At 36.2% G+C, this 12,881-nt stretch overlaps 1 pseudogene; it reads left to right on the forward strand.

Annotated features, from left to right (window-relative positions):
* Nucleotides 1–2,686: 2,686 nt before the first annotated feature.
* On the forward strand, nucleotides 2,687–4,217 carry LOC123781515 (replication factor C subunit 5 pseudogene; annotated as a pseudogene).
* The last annotated feature ends 8,664 nt before the right edge of the window (nucleotides 4,218–12,881 follow it).

The following is a 12,881-nucleotide window of genomic DNA, read 5'->3' on the forward strand; positions in this document are numbered from 1 at the left end:
TTCTCCCAACCAGAATCTTTCTCTTGAAATGCAGCAAAAACAATGTTATTACATTGCAAATCTGATCAGAACTTCCCCCTTGTCTTATTTATTTACTTTTTATTTTTTTTAAAGTAATCTCCATGCCTCACATGGGGCTTGAACTCATGACCCCAGATCAAGAGTGGCATGCTCTACCAACCGAGCCAGCCAGGTGCCCCTCCCCTTGCCTTATTTATTTTTGTAAACTTCAGAGGGCTTAGTACCTGATCTTGTTTATAGCAAACACTCAATAATATTGATTGTTGATTGATAAATTATGAAGCTCATTTTCTAGCAGAACTTAAGTTATGAAATTTAACTCTTACTTGTATGTGACATTGTGCATAATCACTGAATGAGATAGCAGCTTGAGACTTCCTCAACTTTTGCAATCACCCTGGCTGGGCTTCACTCCCTTCCACCCCCCGCTCCATTATCTGATGACCAAACAAAGGGTCAGCAATCTTTCTGATGATGAGAATCATCCATAAAGGACAGAACTCCCTGCAAGTGCCACTGACCACTGTAATGGCAAGGAAGGAATACAATAAGATATTGGCAGAAGCAGAGAAAACAACACAGAACTCTGTTGAGTGAGAAGCAATAGGAAGTCATTAGAAATTGATTCATACTTGGTGATGAAGTCTGTACTTGTGACCACTACAGATTAAGCCATTATAATATCTTGAGGTGCTGCATTTCTACTGGAAAGATGATCATTATACATTTAGATTTCTATTCAGCTAATGTTCGTTGAGGCCCTACTCTATATCAACAGCTGTCCATGAAAAAATTTCCTAAAACGTTTCAATGTTTCAAGCTCTACTCCCCCTCCAGAGAGGTAGACGACCTGAGTCTTGGCAGGATCTCCCAAAACAGGACCATATTTGAAGTACCCCCCTACGTGTATCCTCCCAAGTTCCAATCCATTCAACTCCTAGAGTTGGGCTAAAAGGTGGATGGTGTCAGAGATTTCATCAAGCTCAAAGCTACCTCCTCCCCCAAATGTATATTTTTAAAATATTTGTTAATTTATACTTGTATACTTTGTCTGATAACTATGAGTTGTCAGTGAGATTCTCTCATAAAGCGCCATTTATAATGCAGTTGTTTTTCACAAAGCACTCCATTACACTTGTCATTTGGAAATGAGAACCACATTTTTATGTGACACACAAAACAAATTAAACCACACAAAGGCACCTGGGTGAACTATACCTTCAGTTGGGTCCCTACAATTCCTCATTAGTTTGCATTTACTTTCTCTTCTTGTTCTTTTTTATTTATTTATTGTTCAAAATTTACAGTTCAAAGAAATTAGCTAATCTAGATGTTAAAAGGAAACGAGGATCATTTGGAACCGAAAGTGTCCTTGTTCATAGTGAAATTTTTAAGTGATGCAAGTTTTTGTTTTTTCCCCCATGGATTGTAGTTCGCAAGGCAGAGAAGAAGTTTTAAAGCAAAGTGAATAACCAAAATTCCCAATTGCTTAAAAAAAAAATTGCAGCTTGCTTTCTAAAAGCTTATCTCAGTTTTAAACCCACTAGTTTTGAAAATTCCTGCTGTTGACCTGAGCAGAAGAAACACCTGAAGCCTTGAGGCAGAGCAGCTTTTAGAAGAAAAAAACACATTAATATTTCATGTGGAAGGAATTTTTCAAGGTGCATATCAGTTCTCCAAACCAGTGAGATCGCTCACTTTCACCGCCAGTATGTGTCTTTGAGTTCCGTTTGGTATAATTACCTCTAGTCTTATTTTTACTGTGTTTTATCTCAAAAATACTTGTCATCATATAGCAAAAATAATAGCAATAATAATAAAAGTAAAGTATACATAATAGTTTTCCCTTGGACATTACACAATAAGCATATATTTGACTACTGCTACATGCTCTTCACGGCCATTATAGCAGGCAGAATAATGGTACCTCCAGATGCTTATGTCCTAATTCCTGGTACCTGTGACTAGTACCTAATTCCTGGTACCTTATATGGCAGAAGCAAACTTGCAGATGCAATCAAGTTAAGGACTTTGAGATAGGGAGATTATTTTGGATTATCTAATCAGCTGGGTCCTTAAAAGTGGAGAACCATTCCCAGCTGTGATAAGAAGATATGACTATAGAAGATTGGTCAGAGGGATACAACATTGCTGGATTTGAAGAAGGAGAAAGGGGGTCATGAGCGAAGGAATACGAGTGGCCTCTAGAAGCTGGTAAAGTCAAAGAAACAGATTCTTCCCTAGGAATGTTCAAACTTGGGGACATTTGTGTTATTGGTGTTGCATTAGCTGTGCTATGCTCTGGTGCTGTACTTACACAATATTCCTAGAGAGCTAGACTGGACAACTGAACAGGCATAACTCCAGATGGAAGAGTAGAATAAATAAATCATTTTAAATAAATCAAGATGGAGGGGTACCTGGGTGGCTCAGTCGGTTAAGGGTCTGCCTTCACCTCAAATCATGATCCCAGAGTCCTGATGGATCTCTGCTCAGTGGGGAGTCTGCTTCTCCCTCTGCCTGCCGCTCCTCCTGCTTGTGCTCATGCTCTCTTTCTCTCCCTTTGTCAAATAAATAAATAAAATCTTAAAAAAATAAATCAAGATGAAAAATAGAATGAGATAAAATAGTTTAATTTTACAGTTACTTTAGCTTATGTCTTATTATGACAGAAGTTTCTGGAGCCAAACTTGGAAATACCTTTTTCCATTGTGTCCTGTTGGATGGGCAAAAAGACATGATAAATATTGGGAAGGTGACCCCAGGAAAGTGAGGAGCAGGACTTCTCTGAAGGCACGGTAGTCACTTTCTTCAAGGTAGACAGCTACATATTAGCTAATCAGACACGACTATTAGCTCCCAATAAGTTTTAGTTATTAGTAATTAATTGTGACCCAAGGGAATGTTATATAACCATGAAAATTATCATGCATACTCATTTTTTAATAGATGTTCATGAGATGTTGGTAGAAAAAGAAGGTAATAGAACAGCATGAGAATGTGAGTCAACTGTTATTTGGAAAATTTTGGGAGGATATATAACAAAATATTTACAATGGCAATCTCTGGGCAGTAGGCTTTCAAGAGAGGTTATTTTCTGTTTGGTTATCAATATAACTTTTTTTTTTTACAATGATTGTAAGCCACCAGTACTGTATAATAACAAATGTTTCTAAATGTATAACAACACTAATATGAACTTTCCAGAGTCAGATTTTCATTTGTAGCTGTGCAGACATGCTAGGGATATAACAATTCCCCTTGGAGCCTCAGAGCTGGTTACCTCCATGGCAGACAAAAGTAGGAAACTGACCTGCGTTGAAAAATACCACCCACATTTCTCATCAGGACATCCTGAGAAACATTCAAAAACTTGTCAATGAAGTTTGATTGCCCTATCTGCTTCTCAATAACCCTCCAGGGATAGGAAAGACAACCCTAGCCCATGCTAAGCTATTATACAAAGATAAAAAAAAAAAAAAAACAGCAACTTACTCTTGCAGTAATAGATATCATTCCAGGACCAATCCTGTACTTTACCAGCACAGGACAATGTTTAAGAAAGGCTTAAAATTAGAGGCTAACTAATGCCATGACTCCAGATACTGAGAATGCTTAAAGTAGAGTAATTGAGAAATTTATGAAGGATCCATATTCTACCTCATTTGTAACTCTCTGTTGAAGATTTTCCTTGCATTACAGTCCTGGTATATAATGTTCCAAGTTAGTCTTCTGACTTCAGAACTCATTGTTGCCAATGTAAGACATATCTAAAGAGAGAAAGTTGCCATAAGTGAAAGTAGACTGAAAGCACTTGTAGTTCTTTTCAGTGGAGGTATGTGAAGGGCTCTTCATGTCTAATAGAGCACCAACATGGTTTTTGGGAGGGGGGTAGGACAGAATGTATACCTGTATATGGAACACCATCTCAAGTGTGATTTTGCCAACACTCAGGACTGGATTTTGAATCAAGACCTTACCACAGCTCATAGAAATACTCTGAAGAGGTTGGCATTACATAATATTCTTCTTTGACTTAGAATGGACTTTACATCATCAGTTCAAATACATTTATTGACCAAAATGGCAGACATTGAGTACAAACTTTTCGTTTATACCAAAAAGAAGCAGATTCAGCTAAATTTCCTAACTGCTGCGTTTAAATCACCAGAGACTCTATTGTTGCAGAGGCTTAGACTTCCAGCTATAATTCAAAGAAATCAGCAGTAGCAGTTCGAGAACAAAACACATAGTTATGTGATCAAACTATAGTCACCCAAAATTATCGACAGTTTCAGGCTTCAGTTGGCAAAATTTTTAAAAGTACTGCATTTGCAGTATAGTAAAGATATAGAAGACAAGGTGTGATATTTAAGTACTTTATTGTAGTATTTGTCTTTTACAGAAAAAAAAAACACCAAAAAAAAGCTTATGTCAGTCTTAAGGGTTTTACTCTTCAGTTGCTTAGATGAAAGGAAATTGGCCAACCCATCATGGTTTGGAATATAAGGCTTTCAAATCTAGTATCATCAAAGTTTCTTATGAACATTCGTCTTCAAAATTAAGTTTGAAAATATAGTCTTAGGAATTGTCTGTATTTACACTGAAGCAGGTTTTACTGGGTTTGTGGCCAGAGAGATGATATAATAAACTCATTTATAAGTGTGCTTTCTCTTCTTGAAGTAGAATTACCAGCAGCCTTCTGATTGTGGTGTGAAAGGCGGACAAAAGAAAATTGTAAGTGTAACATACAACTAGCCTTCAAATGATACCATTTGATACCATTGATATACAAAAAGTACTTTCTTAATGTAGGACACTTGAGAGAAGCCAGACTCTAAATCTATAACTGTTGAAAAGAAAGGACATTTTGTACAAAATTAGCAACTTATTTACAGTAATTATATTGTATTGACGTTAGCACTCTTCATAATTTTTTAAACATCAGCTTTCTTGTTATTTCTATCATATATAACCCTTCTTTCTCTAGCAAGACAGTTATAAAGAGGTGGTCCTATTCAATTTGGATTTATAATCAGGCCTTCGCAGTCTAAGGATCACAGAATTACCATTCTGTTACTAGTACCATTCTGATACTCAACTTTCTTTGAAAAGTTGGATTTTATCTTAGTGTTAAATTCTTGTATTATTTACAAGGAGACGTCTTCTTTCATCATCAATGATTTCCATAGATTTCATCATCTACCAAAGACATCTTCAGAAGTTCAAAGGCTAACGACCAAGTAGAGAGGTCTCAGATTTTCAGATAACCCTTACATTAACGATTTTTACTAAGTAATTTCCACCTCAAACAAAACTTCACCAGTCTCTGAAATATATGGGTGTCAATGGCCACTTAAAATTTTTAAAAATACATTAAGTAAATTTAGAAGCTAAAGTGGTGTCTTAGAGTAAAATCACATCTCAACTGGCAGGAACACCAAAGCATTTGACATAGTGTCTCAGATAAGAAATGAAAAAACATATCTAAGGAAAGTTTTTGTTTTCCAATGACCATCAGCTAATTGAATAATGGTTTTACATTTCAGCACCTTCTGGGAAGGAGTACTACCACTGAGAGAGGTTAACAGCTTGCTTTGTGGGCACCACTGGTCTATAGTGACAAAGGACAGTTGTGGTTCTTAGCTCTCTCCAGCTCCTGATCCCAGCTTTCCTTGGGATCTGGAGATGGACAGCTGGTGCCAGATGCGTGCTGAAAGAATTCTCAGGAAACTCATAGAAATAGTTAAATTCACAGTAAACCTGATTCAAGTTACTGAGTGGCCACAAATTTCCTTTTTGCCTGTGGATGTTCTGCAGCCCCGGTAGGGGTTTACCTTTCAACTTGTTCCTAAATGTTCACTTCCCTTCTGTGAGTAATCATCATCATCATCAGTAACATTTTTGGTCTTACTCTTTGCTAGGTACTGTGCTGATAATGCTGCGTGCATTATTTATCATTTTTTTTATTATCATATGACGCTGAGCTGGGTGTTCTCCTATCTTCATTTACAAGTATAAAAAATGATTTAGCTAGATCCTATTTCACACAGGGGCTAAGTGGCATAGTCCAGTGTTGAACCCAGGCAGTCTAACTCACAGCCCACTATCTTAACCACTGCTCTACCAAGCACTCTACTCAATAAAGGAAAAAGTATTAATCATCATTGAAAATGTCATAGATTATAATTATGCCAGTGTTTTTTCATCACTACCAACTCAGTAACCATATCATCTTCTCTAAGAGCTTCTCTATGTTTTATAAAATATTTCATTCTTGCTCTAGGCATAAACACTGGGGAGTGGGGGATGGGTGCAGAGAGAAGGGGGCCTTCTCACCACTGGAGAGCTGATTAATTTATAATTAGCGAAGGCTAAAAGGTCCCTTTCTGAAACTTTTGCTTGGGGGCCTAGAATTAAAACTTAGTCACTGAATCCTGTCTCTTTTTTGGGGAAGAAGATCCATCACTAGGTCTGAAGTTCCCTCTCCACAGCTCAACTGAGACAGTTCCCTGATGTGGAGTTTCAATGCGGAGCCTCTGCACGTGATCCGTATATAGTCTTTTGTGCTTATTCTCAAAACTCCATCTTTTACTTTTTTCAACTGTATATTATAAAAAATTTTAAATATACAGAGAAGATGAAACTATCTTTAAAAATAGTACAATGGACTGCCATCGACCCATCACCACCTAGATTCAACACCCATATACCTGCTACCTAGTTGTTAACATATTTTGGCATATTTAAACATATTTATTTATATTGACCCTTGGCTACTTAATACTGTAGTGTACATCTTCTAAGAATAAGAACATCCTCTTACATAATCACATGCCCTTAACATATCTAAGAAAATTAACATTATTGCTCTAATATCATATAATACCTAGTCCAAATTCAAACCCCCTCATTTGTTCCAAACTTGTTTCTTATGGCTGATTTTTAAAAATTAGCATTAAGACAATGTATATGCATTGCATTTGCTTGTTGTATCACTTGGTATTTTTTATTCTAGAAGAATCTTTCCCTATTTGGTGTGTGACACCAAAATTTTAAGGAACGTAAGAAGTTTTTGTATGATGTTCCACATTCCGTATGTGTTTGCTTACTCTTGGAGTCATTAACTTTTTCCTCTAGCCCTCATAATTCCTATAAACTGAGAAGTTTAAGGGTCTGAATAGATTTTGGCTGAAGTACTTTATAGGTGATGCTTTTGGACTTGGGTTGCATGATGTCAGGTGTGTCATTCCTTCTAATCTAACAGAGATCTTGCATTTGTAAAGATATTTCTTGGGGCGCCTGGGTGTCTCAGTAGGTTAAGTGTCTGACTCTTGATTTTGATTCAGGTCATGATCTCAGCGTTGTGAGATTGAGTTCTGTGTCAGGCTCTGGCTGGGTATGGAGTCTGTTTAGGATTCTCTCTCTCTCCCTCTGCCCCTCTCCTCCAGCTCAAGCTCACACACACTCTCTCTCTCTCTGAGAAAAAAAATTTTTTTCTTTCTCTTTAACATTAGCAAGAAATCCATGGGGTTATACTTTGGCATCATTTGAATACACTGTTCCACTACATCTTTTCATTTAATGGCTTTATAATCCATTGATGGTCCTTCCATCTACCATTCCATCTTCATTGACTGGCTTTCATTCTTGTATAGAGTTTGAAATAATTATTTTTCTACATGTGATTATGACACCGACTTAATAGGTTCATGTGCTTTTAATTTGGGGGTTTGATTTCAATTTTAGAGTTTTTCCTTTTTATATAAAAAACCCTTATAGAGTTCGAAGTTTAAAGTATATGAAAATACATATAGCAAAAGAATTGAAAGCAAGAACTCAAACAGATATTTGTACACCCGTGTTCATAGTAGCATTATTCACAGTAGCCAAAAGGTGGAAGGAACCAAATGCCCACTGATGGATGAATGGAGAAATAAAATGTGGTACATTCATACAATAGAATATTATTCAGCCTTAAAGAGGAAGAAAATTCTGACCAGTGCTGCATGGATGAAACTTGAGGACATTATGATAAGTGAAATAAGTCTGTTACAAAAAGATAAATACTGTATGAGTCCACTTATATGAGGTGTACCTAAAGTAAAAAATTCATAGAAAGAGGAAGTATAATAATGGTTGCCAGGGGTTGGGGGAAGGGGAAAATGAGAAGTTGTTTAATGGATACAGATTCAGTTTTTCAAGATGAAAAGAATTTTGAATACTGAATGCATAACAATGTGAAAATAGTTAACACTACTGAACTATACATTTAAAAATGGTTAAGATGGTAAATTTTATATTATATGTATTTTACCAAAATTAAAATGTTTCAAATTTTAAAAAATGTTAAGTTCAAAATAAAAAATTAAATTAAAAATAAAAATTAAATTTGAATTTAAATTAATTTAAATTAAAAATACAGACTCAGGATGGCTTTACCAGTGAGTGCTACCAAACATTTAAGGAATTAAAGCCCAACCTTATCAAATTCTTCCAAAAAATTGAAGAGGCGGGAACACTGCCAAACCCATTTTATAAGGCCAGCATTACCCTTATACCAAAGCCAGACAAGGACACTACAAGAGAAGAAAATTGCTGGCCAATATCCCTGCCAAATGAACATAGATGCAAATATCCTCAACAAATACTAACAAACCAAATTCAACAATACATTAAAAGGATCATAAGCCATGACCAAGTGGGATTTTTCCCTGGGATACAAAGATTATTCAACATTAAGGAAATCAATAAATGCGAGCCACTATCATAACAGAATGAAGGATAAAAATCATATAATTGTCTCAATAGATGAAGAAAAAGCATTTGACGAAATTCGACATTTGTTCATAATAAAAACTCTCAACAAATTAGGTATAGAAGGACTGTACCTCAATATACAAAGGCTACATTTGATAAATCTGCAGCTAACCACATACTCAAAGGTGAAAAGCTGAAAACTTTTTCTCTAAGATCAAGAACAAGACAAGGGGGGCGCCTGGGTGGCACAGCAGTTAAGCGTCTGCCTTCGGCTCAGGGCGTGATCCCGGCGTTGTGGGATCGAGCCCCACATCAGGCTCCTCTGCTATGAGCCTGCTTCTTCCTCTCCCACTCCCCCTGCTTGTGTTCCCTCTCTCACTGGCTGTCTCTATCTCTGTAGAATAAATAAATAAAATCTTTAAAAAAAAAAAAAAGAACAAGACAAGGATGTCCACCCTTGCCAATTCTATTCACTACAGTAGTGGAAGTTCTAGCCAGAGAAATCAGTCAAGAAACAGAAATAAAGGCATCCAAAGCAGAAAAGGAAAAGTAACTGTCTCTGTTCACGATGGCATAGTATTATATATAGAAAACCCTAAAGATACCACCAAAAAACTATTAGAAATGATAAGGACAAAAAAGTTAGTTGCAGGACAAAAAAGCAACCATAAAGATCAGTTGTATGTCTATACACTAACAACGCACTATTTGAAAAAGAAAGTAAGAAAACATTCCCATTTACAGTAGCATCAAAAAGAGTAAAATACTCAGGAATAAATTTAACCAAGGAGGTAAAGGTTTTTATATTAAAAACTACAAAACATTGATGAAAGGAATTGAAAAAGAAATAAATAAATGGAAAGATAGTCCATGTTCATGAATTGTGAGAATTAGTATTATTAAAGTGATCATGCAACCCAAAGCTATCTACACATTCAGTGCGATCTCTAAAAATTCCAATGGTATTTTTCGAAGAAATAGAAAAACAATCCTATTTTTGTATGGAAAGTATATGAGAACCCCAAATTAAAAAAAAAAAAAAAGACCTTTAATAGCCAAAATGATCTTGAGCAAGGAGAACAAAACTGGAGGCATCGCACTTCCTGAGTTCAAACTGTACGACAAAACTATAGTAACCAAAGCAGTAAGGTGTTGGCATAAAACAGACGCTAGACCAATGGAACAAAATAGGAAGTCCAGAAATAAATCTACACATATACAGTCAATTAATTTTTGAAAACAGCACCAAGAATACAAAATGGGGAAAGGATAGTCTTTTCAATAAATGGTGTTGAGAAAACTGGATAACCACACACAGAAGAGTGAAATGGGGCCCTATCTTCCATCATAAGCAAAAATCAACTCAAAATGGATTAAACACTTAAATGTGAGAACTGAAACCATAAAACTCCTGGAAGTCGACATAGAGGGAAAGCTCCTTGACATTGGCATTGACAATGATTTTTTTGGGTATGACACCAAAAGCACAAGCAACAAAAGCAAAAATGAACAAAATAAAACATAAACAAAAATAAACAATCTAAAATGCTTCTGCACAGCAAAGAAAATCAACAAAAGGAAATGGCAACATGTGGAATGGGAGAAAATATTTGCAAGCCATATATCTGAAAAGAGGTTAATATTCAAAACATATGAAGTACTCCTACGACTCAGCAACAACAAAAAAACTTCATAAAAATAAATTTTTAAATGGACAAAGGACTCGAATATATATTTTGCCAAAGTGAGCATATGTGTGACCAACAGGGATGTGAAAAGGGGCTCAACACCATTAATCATCAAGGAAATGCAAATTAAAACCATGAGATAACATCTCACACCTGTAAGGTTGGCTATTTTTATAAAAATAAAACAGAATAAGTGGTGGTAAGGATGTCAAAAACAGTGTCCCTGATACACCGTTGGAGGAAATGTAAATTGATAACAGCCATTATGGACAATAGTATGGAGGGCCCTAAAAAATTTTGAAATAGAGCTATCGTATGATCCAGCAATCATACTTCTGGGTATATGTGCAAAAAAATCAAAAGCAGGGTCTTGAAGGGAAATCTGTTATTATGAATAATAACCAAGATATGGAAACAACCTAAATGTCCAATAACAGATGAATGGATAAAGAAAATGGAATATATACATAAAAAATGGAATATGATTCTGCATTTAAAAAAAGAAAGAAATCCTGCCATTTGCAGCAATGTGGATGGATCTGGAGGACTCTGAATAACATAAACCAGAGTTGGAAAGACAAATAGTGAATAATCTCATTTACATGTAGAATCTAAAATACTCCATAGAAGCACAGAGTAGAATGATTATCAGAGGTTAAGGAGACTAGAATATGGGGAGATGGCGGTCAAAGGGTACAAAGTTTCAGTTATGCAAAATAAGTAAGTAGGATCTCTACTAGATAGTCTAGTACCCATAGCTACAATACTGTATTGCATATTCAAAATTTGCTAAGATGGTAGACCTTATGTTAAGTAATCTTATCACACACACATCATCATCATCATCATCATGAAGGGGGTAGGAAGAAACTTTGGGAGGTTTTGGATATATCTATGGCCTTGATGGTGGTGGTTCCACTTGTATACTTGTCCCCAAACTCTTCAAGTTGTATATATTAAATATGCACAGCTTTTCACATACTAATTGTGCTTCAATAAAATAGAAAAAAAAAGTATATGAAGGGGTGCCTGGGTGGCTCAGTCAGGTAAGTGGCTGACTCTTGATTTTGGCTTAAGTCATGATCTCAAGGTCATGATCTCATGGTCGTGAGATTGAGCCCCACCTTGAGCCCCACCGTGGGGCTCCACACCCAGTCTGCTTAAGATTCTTTCCTTTTTCTTCTGCTCCTCCCCCTCAACTTGCACGCACATGTGCTTGTGTGCTCTCACTCTCTCTCTCTAAAAAAAAAAAGTATATGAAAAGGTATAATTAAGAGAAATCTCACTTCACATCCCTCTCCCCTCTATCCTAATAGGTAACTATTTTTATTCATTTCTGATTTATCTTTCTGAAATTTCATTTTACAAACTTAAGAAACTACATATATGCACTATTTTCCCTCCTTTCTTACACATAAAGATAATACAGAGTGTGAGGTATAAATCCAATTTTATCCCTTTTCATAAAGATTATAATGAAGTAAATGGATTCATAGCTTCATATCTTTTGATGTTATATAAAATGTATCCCCTCTTATTGATGGAAACAGTGGAAGTCACACAAATGTTCTTTTTTTTAAAGATTTATTTATTTATTTGGGAGGGGAGGGGCAGAGGGAGAGGGAGAGAGAATCTTAAGTGGACTCCAGGCTGAGTGCAGAGCCCGAAGAACAGCTCCATCTCATGACCCTGAGATCATGACCTGAGGTGAAACCAAGAGTCAGCTGTTTAACCGAATGCCCCACCCAGGTGCCTTCACTCAAACTTTCTACGATAGAATCTCTGGCAACTTTTATTTGCACTGTTACTCAAATGGAGAAGACTGTTCCTGGTGCACATGGACAGACAGACAGACAGACTATATTTAGCCTTTAAAAAAAAGGATTTTAGATTTTGATAACAGTGATCAATTTCTAATTGACATTAGTCTCCTTGTCAAGGTTCCTACACTTGGATCTGCATTTTCCAATAACATTGATAATATAACCTAAGAAAACAACATTTGCTCTTCAAAACAAATACATAGAACCCCAAAATACATAAAGCAAAAATGATATACCCGAAAGGAGAAACAGATAATTCTGCAGTTATTGTTGGATATTTCAATGCCTCTCCCTCAATGATTGATGAAGTAGACAGAAAACACACAGAATCAGCGAGCGAGGCAAATGTTATTAATGATAACTGCTGTTTCTCTGCTTAAGTTCCAGTTGCTCTGACGACCAATCCTACTCCTTTCCTGACGTCTGGCATGGAATGGGCTTTACGTGGTCTTTCAGCTTCTGATAGGTTGAGAACTTGGAAAACAAGAGCATGAAAGTTGCATAATCAGCAATTCAGGATATGGAGAACATGTTAAACAATCAAATGGTCACTTTCACTGAGACCTGTTCTAAGAACTGAGCCAACTGA

Source organism: Ursus americanus, chromosome 34, assembly GCF_024610735.1.
Source record: "Ursus americanus isolate L20-20 chromosome 34, mUrsAme1.1.p, whole genome shotgun sequence".
NCBI classification, from domain to species: domain Eukaryota; kingdom Metazoa; phylum Chordata; class Mammalia; order Carnivora; family Ursidae; genus Ursus; species Ursus americanus.